General features: G+C 40.6%; 1 pseudogene across 1 annotated transcript; it reads right to left on the bottom strand.

Moving 5' to 3' along the window:
* Positions 1 to 4,440: 4,440 nt before the first annotated feature.
* Positions 4,441 to 6,235, bottom strand: LOC308512632 (nuclear receptor coactivator 4-like; annotated as a pseudogene). The gene has a single exon. The product of its transcript is annotated as a nuclear receptor coactivator 4-like (transcript).
* Positions 6,236 to 7,052: the final 817 nt, after the last annotated feature.

The following is a 7,052-nucleotide window of genomic DNA, read 5'->3' as shown; positions in this document are numbered from 1 at the left end:
TCTCACATTTAAAAAAATCTTTTATAAGAAAAATTGAAATGAATAAAAATTCTCTGAAAAATTCCATAAAAAGTTGTTTCCAGGATTAAAGATAAAAGCTATAGTAATGTCCAGAATTTTTATTTGTGATTAAACCTCTGGTAATATTTATGTACTTAGAAGTGAACTTATTTATTTGCAAATACAACTTGTCTCCTAAAATAGGATAAATAAAAATAATTGTGTTCAATTTTTAAATTTTGTATGTTAATAAACACCCCTCTTCAACTAAAAAGAAAGAACACCTTAGACCAGCAATTTTCAACCGGCATGCTGAAAGAATTTTTAAAACATGCAATACCTGAGTACTAGGTCAGGGCACTGACCTCTTTTCCCTTAGATTGTCAAATTAAAAAATGACAACAGCCAACACAACAATAGTCATCCGGTGTGAATGAATCAAAAGTATACCTACTGTTTTATCAGACCAGCAAAAAGTCTATTTTTTGGTGTGCCGCAGAATTTTAGGAACTCATTTATGAGTGCCATGAGATGAGAGAGGTTGAAAATCTCTGCCTTAGACAAGCATGTTTCACACTGCATATCACACACAACCTATGATACTGGGAGTCAACACTGAATTGTGGCCACGAATAAAATTAAATAGAATAGAATGGCAAAAAAAGTATATATATATATAAAGGAAACATCAAAGGACCTCCCATGTGATAGTCTTGTAAGTCACTTAAACTATACATGCCTGTTTTTGTGTGTCAGGATGTAAAATGTAGGTTGTGGTCAAACAATCTGAAAGCCACTGCCTGAGACAGCACAATGGCAGCGACCAAAATAACAGCGCGATGGTGAAAGCATCTGTTGATGGTAGGCAGGCCCGACAAGCTTCTGCTCTGGCGAGTGACTGTCATTATCTATAAACATTCTTAAGTTAAAAGTTCTTAAGCACAAGAATTTGTGAAACCCCAAAAAGCCAGACTTCAGCCACTGGAATGTGTCTCAGCAGAATTCTAACCTCGCTCTGGCTTGTCAACATGTCCTCAGTTTAAGAAACACAACAGTCTGGTGGGGAATTTGAGAGACACTTTTATGAGATGCTTCTGCCGCCTTCTCTGTACCATGGGTTTGCCTTTCTCCTCTCACTGACTCAGCAAGAAAAACGTAACCAATACATCTTCTGTCTTCTCTCCTCGTCCAAGCAGAGCTTGAGGGCGCCATTAAACCACCTTCCCATCACTGTCTTTTCTGACTTTTAATTACTGCTTTTACAGACTATCCATTGTCCAATAGCATGGTCTCAGAAAATACATCCCGGAGAGAGACTTGATGGAAATCTGCTATTTGTCCCCTTTTAGTCTACGCATTCCCTACGTAACCACAACTAAAGCAATATCTGGCTGCGATCCTTTTATGTACAACTTTCAGCAGTTTAATCATTTCCTTTGTGATCAGGGGTGTTTGTTAGCGGTAATAATGGGCACAATGGAAAGTCTTATGTGAGCCTCAATGCATATGATGGAAGGACTGCCCTCCTTTATTCTGACAGCTGAGAGTAAATCTGCAGAAGTTTGAATGAGGTAATGCTCTCGGCAAGTGGCTAGGGAGAAGTTTCCCCCGCCTCCCAACAGTTTTCATGATCCTCTTGGTCCCACAGGTGGTTCCATCAATGCCCCATGAAAATGTAACATTGAGCTCAGGCCTCATTTTGACGTTTAGATAGGACATTAAATCACAGTGAGCTGTTAGTCCCAGGGGACCAAGTCCTTCCTACCCTCTCTCTCCCTGCCCCTCTCATTTTGTTCTATCCAATCTTCCCCAACACTCCTTTTCCAGGTGTGACCATCAGTGGGCTAATAGAGAACTGTGTTTAGATAGAACAGAATGTTTACTCTTGACCAAGTGGATTTTCAACCTTTTACAGCTATGGGCCATTCATGTCCATCTGTCCCCAACATTTCAATTTTTCTGCATCTTCATACCCACAGAGCCTGAACCCCATCTCCCAGTGTGAAATTATTAAATTTCTCAGGATGGCATTTTACAACATGATTTAGTATTAATCATCAAGTGCGGTCTACTCTTAAGAGGTTCTCAAAGGTATCAGTAGTTTATTAGATCTAAAAGTAGCTCTAGCTAATTTACATCCTTTAATGCACAAATAGGTCTAGGACTAGGCTTAAAATTTTCTCTGTATGTCTTATGTATGTATTTATGTATTTATTTATTTATTTATTTATTATTTCTGCTGTGCTTTTAATGGAAGGAGATATAAAATGCATCAATGCATAAGGCTGTTTTATATATTCATTAGCATAGTGATTAATGTAAAATTAGGAATACACAGTCTGCTAAACCTCAAAACTTCAATGTTTCCTGCAACCTCAGATATTGGGAAGGATTCTTAGTGTTTTACTCACTACCTTTATTAAAGTTCTAAAGAGTGTCTGGGGTGGGGGCTGGGCCTAAAAATAATAGAAGGTTGTTTTTTTTCAGCTGTGGTTCAATCATGCCAGTGAAGCTGGATGGTGAACAGCACTGCCGGACTGTGAAATTTCCCCCAAAGCACTTTCTCGATGACAACATCACAAACTTTAAAAGTAATCCCAATACCATATACCAAAGCAAGTTGAGTGGCTTAATAGCTTAAAGGTCTGGAAAGCAGCTATAACAGAGAATTTAAAAACATTATAAATCCCATTTCTCTCCTACAGAGAAACTTTTTAAAGCATGGACATGACTTTAAGTATATTAAGAAAACATCAGCTTTCATAAAGCTTCAATAAACACCCTGAGGCACAAGTGTTCAAAATGGCCTGTTCACTAAAATGTCACCGCATTATACTTCTAGAAGTAAGGCTTGCAGTAAGAGGACATTACATTTATCCCTAGTTAAAAGCACCAGGTGTCAAGCTCAACTTCTATTTACACAGAATGCACCAATAACCAGCCCTTAGGATAATGAATAGTTCAAATACTACATTTCCAACATGCTTTGCCTTTTGCTCTTTGATTAGTCGGCATTGGGGATCCTTTGCCTGCATTTCTTCAGAATATTTTCGAACAGGTTAGGATTACCTAGGATATCCCCTTGAAGCAATTCAGAGCCCTTCTAAAAGAGCTCACTAGATTCTTTAAAATTATTTAGAGAATGAAATAAAGACAATATTTGTAGCAGTTAAATTTATTCCAAAAGAAAATAATATAGAAAATAACATGGGCTAAAATGCTGTGTAATTAATGTCAAAATTTGCCCAAGATGTTTGGTACATATTTTGGCTTAAAAGAGGTCACTATATTCTCAAGGTTAGCTATTTGTGTGAAACATTCTATATAATAAAAGGCTAATATGCAAATCAACTGAACAGAGAAATGACTGGTCGCTATGATGCGCACTGACCACCAGGGGGAAGACGCTCAATGCAGGAGCTGCCCCCTGGTGGTCAGTGTGCTCCCACAGGGGGAGCACTGTTCAGCCAGAAGCTGGGCTCACAGCTGGCGAGCCCAGCAATAGTGGTGGGAGCCTCTCCTGCCTCCATGGCAGCGCTAAGGCTGTCTGACTGAGGGCTTAGGTGAGGGGTGGGCAAACTTTTTGACTCGAGGGCCACAATGGGTTCTTAAACTGGACCAGAGGGCCGGAACAAAAACATGGATGGAGTGTTTGTGTAAACTAATACATGTTAACACTGCTGCTGGTGAAGGAGCGGAGGGGAGAGCAAGAGAACCCTCCGCTCTTTCGGCTCCACGGGCCGGATAGAACAGCCAAACGGGCCGGGGCCGGCCCGTGGGCCGTAGTTTGCCCACGGCTGGCTTAGGCCCACTCCCTGTGAGGAGCGGGCCTAAGCCGTCAGTCAGACATCCCTTAAGGGATCCCAGACTGTGAGAGGGCACAGGCCAGAATGAGGGACCCCCCCCCTCCCCCAAGGGCATGAATTTTGTGCACCGGGCCTCTAGTACTATATATTAATCAAGCACAAGAAATAATGATTTCCATCACTAACAGAAGAAAATCCACAGCAAGGGAAATGTCTAGAGAAGGATAATCAAAAGGTTATTAGCTTTAATCAACAGCTTGATAACAGAGTTATCTCATTTTTAAACCTGCAGCATTTTAATGTACTAGTAACAACCCAAGCTAAGGAGCCGTGGAGGCTTATGAAAGAAATATCCACTAAGATGCTGTATTGCTAGTGTAGGGGTGGATTAACTTAATACTTTGTAAGAAGGAACTGAATCACCTCAGCATCAACAAGCAGCTATTTTCTTTTACACAGTAACTCCTAATTTGATGAATTACTTCTCTTCACTAATTCAAAATTCAGCAGGAAAGAAGTAAGCTGACTGGTCACACCCAGAAACAATGATTTGGCAAGCTGCAGTCACTCTGTTCATGGGAGTGTGATAATTTCCAGAACAGTTGCTTGACACTAGTGCTCCATTCCTTCACGTCTACAGAGGAATTCGATACAACCTCTTTTCTTCATCAGCTTTGAGCTTCCTACAGGCAAAGAGATCGGAAACTACTGGGGGCCATAACAGTCTGGGGAAAGCTGTTTTCCTCTTGTAGGGGTGAATTAAATGGTACTTCCTTGGCCTCCTTTTGAAGTATCTCCTGAGGATAACTGGCTGAGGTTTCCTGTCTTCTTTCCTGGCAAGACCCAGTAAGTTGTGTTGAAGGAACGCCTGGAAGTGGTCACAGGACTCACAATCTTTTCTTTGCCATCTCTGTCCTCGGTACTAGGCACTCCCTTGGGATATCCTTCTTTACATGAGGATTTACAGTGGGATGAGCCACTCTGAGAAGGGATTGTTCCTTATCACGTGGAAGGAGCCAGCAATTCTAGAAGGAGCCAATGTGTTTGGTGTCTTAGCTTGTTCTGTTGGCTCTTTTTGGAAGGACAGAGTCACATATTCAGGGAATCTATATACTTCTCAGATTCTGAGTCCACGGGCCTACCATTTTTATCCTTCTCTTCTTTCTCCAGCAGCTATTTACACACAACTTCCCTCTCGCAATTTTCACCACACACACTCTACAAAGCTTGTACAGGGTTCATTGGCTTTGTAGACCTCCTCAACTTTATATATGGGTCCTGAAGGTTCTGGACAAGCCAATCTTCAATAATCATGCTGGGAGTGGACAAGGGTTTTGTGGCCTCTGTGTGATCATTCAGACACTTCAGATTACCCAGGTTTTCAACCTCCACGCCCTTGGGCTGCTGGTCCTAACAATGGTACAGGAAACGGGCTTGACAAGCCAATCATTCCCACTGTAGGACTCCTGAAACACCTGCAACAAGGACTTAAACTTCTCCCTCATCTCACAGCTGCCATTCCCAGGCTTCTCCAGATTTTAGGATTCTAAGGGAGCCAAAAGCCAATCAGGAAGATTCATGTCATCTTGATCCAGAAGCTGTAGATCTTCAAATTTTTCAGTATCAGTGAAGTAAGAACTGGTGGTAGAATAACTGTTACTCTTTTGGTAACGAGTTTTCAGGAACTTCTTTTTGCTGATTCTTGTGGAGCCAGTTTTCCAAGCCCTTTAGGTTGCCCCAGACCTTATTCAAGAAATTGCAGACTCTGACAGAAGTCTGACTATTCTTCAAGGTCTGCTTTTTGGTGAGTCACCTCTGGAAATTGGTGCTTGGTGTGTGAGAAGCCTGATAACCATTGACAGGTTTGCTTCCAAGGAGCCATTCACTGAGAGAGACAATTGTGGTGCTGATGTCTGCTCTGGCAAGCATCTTTTCTCCATGGAGGGCCCAATATTTGATGAATTAGCATGAGCCATCAAGTTCTCAGGAATTCAGATGGTTTGGGGGACCCCAATGTGGTGATGGTCTGGCACAGAGCAGTTGTGTCTGCTTCAAAAAGGAGGACAGTCAAATCTTTAGGTTTGAGGGTCAAACTGCCAAGTCCTTCCAGACACACAGAGACTTGATTGGCTAGCTCTTCATCCAGTTGATGAATAAGATAATGGAACGTGCCCAGAAACCACTAGAGCTATTAGGCCTGCTGAAGTGTCTCCTCTTTACATTGATAGATGAGATCCACCTATTCATATAATCACACCTCATGGCTTCAAAGGCATTCTGAGTGATGGCTTATGTATCTGTGTTTTGATCTCCCACAAATTACCTTTAATTTGCTGCTCAGCCCACAGAACTCCACCAATAGCAAGCTCCAAGTTCCTCTGTGCATCACAATACCTCAAAAGGGGCTCTCTATTAATTACTGGAGCCATTCTGATCCTATGAGGTATTGATTCTGCTCACTGTTCCAGCTACAAGTACAACTCTGGGTGATCCAAAGGGACCTTCAGTGGAGAGACACCACCTGATGCAAGCCAAGGGCCAAAAAAGTTGTCAACGTTTTTTAAAATAAGAAAATATTGGTATCAAACTTACCCTTTTCTCAGAATTTCTTCACCTTCATGAAAAGGTAGAAGAAAGAGCCTGCCCGCTGGGGAAGATTAAATTGAAAAATAATTTAATTAAAATGCATCTCTTCTTGCCAGTCTGCCAGGATCTAATTTCAAATGGTACTCTTCCAGTCCAGAGTGGCCTTTGTTCTTATTTTGGAAATAGCACAAATCTAATATTTCACAAATATCTTTTATTTTGTAAATCCAAAAATTCGCCCTCTCAAAACCACATCTAGTAGAATGTCATAATAATATTTTGAAAGTGGAGAAGAAACCAGAAGAAAAAAATTATTTCATAATCTTTCTTAATTTTCAGGAAATATTCATACTACATACAAATATATATGGCATGTATCAATCACAATGTATTAGTCATAAAGTATAAATTATTTTAAAAATATTTTGTAAAATTAAAAATACATGTGCCCCTTTATCTTGAACCATAAATAACCTCTTCAGACTTATAAAATTAATCCAACCAATTTTAAAGACAACGAAGCTTTGCATGTAATGTTCCAGAATGCTGCTATGGGGCCCAAGAGTGCCAGTCATTTTAGGGATATCCACCAATTGAATACCAGTTAACTTGAGAATAAAAATAATTTGATAAGAAATGCAATCTAGGAATTTGGATCTC

The sequence above is a fragment of the Myotis nattereri genome (genome assembly GCF_964212035.1).
Source record: "Myotis nattereri genome assembly, chromosome: 2".
Taxonomy (NCBI): Eukaryota; Metazoa; Chordata; class Mammalia; order Chiroptera; family Vespertilionidae; genus Myotis; species Myotis nattereri.
The sequence above is the reverse complement of the archived record's forward strand: the minus strand, read 5'-3'. Positions and strand labels throughout refer to the sequence as shown.